This window comes from Gymnoscopelus microlampas (genome assembly GCF_963454915.1).
Source record: "Gymnoscopelus microlampas genome assembly, chromosome: 4".
Taxonomy (NCBI): domain Eukaryota; kingdom Metazoa; phylum Chordata; class Actinopteri; order Myctophiformes; family Myctophidae; genus Gymnoscopelus; species Gymnoscopelus microlampas.
Window position 1 is genome coordinate 34,435,521 of NC_139941.1, and position 2,951 is coordinate 34,438,471.

The following is a 2,951-nucleotide window of genomic DNA, read 5'->3' on the forward strand; positions in this document are numbered from 1 at the left end:
ACAGAACAGAGTAGATAATCAGACACAGTGGGAAGGAAGTAAAACTGTCATCGCTTTCTCAATCATTTGTATTCCGTCGTATGTGATGATGTTGCTCGCTGATGATCAGTTATCTTAGACGATCCATGACGACAAAGTATAAATTAGGCTGAAGTTATGAAAATCAAAGAGGGAAAAAAACATCCTCGCGTGGCACATGCCCCATCTCTTATTTCCTTCTCTGTCTCTTTGTTTCCACTACAATCATCTTCTCCTCTTCTAAAGAGCATGCCGAATTCTGGCCATTCTTTATAAACATAACATAGGATACTGCAATTAAAGAATGTTTGAGCACACAAAGTGGTCAACAAGGGACTTTCTGGACTGCCAATAATAAGTTCCTTGTTGTTGGTTCTTAAGGCCTCAGGCCTGATGTGGCACTCCCTCTAGTGGTAGCTGAAGGTGTCGATTATTCCACTAGCTCCAGTCAGGTCAACAACGTTTACAAGCCTACTCATATTGATCATGAAAATGAGTGCACATGTAGCTGAAGCTACACAGGACAAGAAATTACATTTACAGGATGTTATATAGCCTAATTATTCTAGGAAAGACCTTGGGAAATATATTTTTCCTGTTCCTGATGGAAAAACACCCCATATCAGTCTCTGGGGTCAATACATTTTAGATTTTGAAGTACAGTAGGCCTATCATATGAGTGGGATTTGTCACATAGGGAAGTGGTCCTCAAACCTTTTCATGTGAAGGACCCCCAATGTATTTGTATTTTAAAGTATACATGATTTAAGCATGCATGGCACATCATTATTAGATCTAAATTTACCCTTCAACATTGTTTATTCCCATGCTGGCTATATAGCCACAGGTTCTGTAGCAATTAGTAATTGTAGAAATATTTGGCCTTAAATGTCAAATGTTAAAGCATGTTCATGATCAACATTATTTCAGACCATTTTCAAAAATATTTTTTTCTTTTTACATTTTGGAGGGGGTAAAAGTGCCAATTTAACATTGAGGTGCCCAAAATGTTTAGGTGGCCACTCTTCTGGTTACCGTCTGAGCCCATGCAGGCAAACACTGTTTTAGTTATACACAGATTTAGTGAGAAGAAATATAACCAAGCAAAAGTAGAGTTGTGCTTTTCACTTTCACTTCAGTCTCTTGCATTACATAGGCCAGATGTAAAACTACACCTCAGTCCACATGTGCAATTGCTGTACAAAGTACTATCAAGTCAATTTAACCATTTGAAACGATGCTTGCCATACAAGTAGAATTTAGTTAAATTCAAATCACCTGCAACTCAAATCCTGTAGCAGAGAGAGAGAGAGAATATTGTGTCAAACCATAAAGAAGGGAACTAGAAAACTTCTTAAAAATATTTTAGAAATCATGTCTCAAAGCTGATACCCCAACACGTGCACATATGCATGCAAGCACAAACTAATATGCACGCACTTACACTTTACAACAAACTGTGAAAATAGCCAATCTACAAACTCAAAACGTGTCACTTGTAGATTGCCATTTTTTTTTACCAATATATGCCAATATAAGGCATGCCCAAAAAAGGTATGCCAGGTTGAAACTAAGGTGGTTAGATTTTTTTTAAACAAATCAGTCAGTGGATAAAAGCAAGTTATGATGTTGTGATTATGCTTAAAATAATGGATTACTTCCAAAGATATAAGACCGATCGTTTTACAGTTTAGGAGGAAAAAGATGGATTGCATAATTCCTGTCAGATCAAAGCATTTGGACATTTCTGCTTGGTGAAAGTTACAAAGTGAGCTTGTAGATCTGCTATTTTCAAAAGTTTTTTTTAAACTTCTGGACATTCTGCACAATGAGCACTTTTACTTTTGGTACTTTAAAGGAGACACACCATGAATTTAACAAAAATATTTGATATTTAATATCATATGGTGTATGTCCCTCAAACCATTTTCAAAAGGTTTGAGCCTAAATCAACACTCAGATATACTCATCCCAAGTCAATTCTCTCAGGCTTATAAAGCACTTTCAGCTGCAATACCAAAACGACCTGTTGGGCAGAGGGGTGCTGTACTGCGGTACTGAGCAATTCTGTCTGTCAAAATACATGGGCAGAAAGTTTTGTGAGGTACGCAAACTTGCCATTCTGAGATGGCCTGTTCAGACACGCCCATTCTGAAAATCTCTGAAATGAGAATGAATGACTGAAAAAAAAAAGTGAAATTCATGGTGTGTCTCCTTTCAGTATATGTTGATGGCGATACTTTAGTACTTTTAATGAAGTACATTTTGAACACGGGACTTTTACTTGTAACAGAGTATACCGTATCTACATTGCAGTATTGATACTTTTACTTAAGTGAACAATGTGAGTACTTTTTCCACCACTGGTAGTAGGCTAGTAGGCTAGTAGCTATACCCAGGATGCACCATGTCAGGAGAGGAACAAGTGAGATGCTGTCAGACATCTCCACTGACACCGGATCCTTCATGCACACAGTGCACAGGATCGTGCTTATCCTTTGTTCCCCTTCTGTGCTGGACTGGGATTCCAAGACAAACACGCTGCCCCACTGGCCGGCCTCCAGCCCCCCCCCCCCCCTCCGTAGCAGCGCTGGAGCTCACCCAAAAAGGTGCACAGTAAAAAACTCTTCAGTGTTCATTGAACTCTCGAGAGTGCAAAGATGGACTAGCCTGGCTCCAGCCCCTGAATCGCTAGCCACACCCATTAAAATATATATTGAATAAAAATACCTGGAATTGAATAATACCTGGAATTTATAAGTCGCTTTACATGTGTGTGGGCTGGGGGGAGTGAAAAATAAATTATTTATTAGGAAGAAGATAAGAAGAAGATAAGCAAGTAAGAGGAGAAATAAAAGCAGTAAAACACTAAAAACAAGATTTGAAACAAAGTTATTCAAAGGAATAATGAGTGTCAGGCTAAAGATGGACCC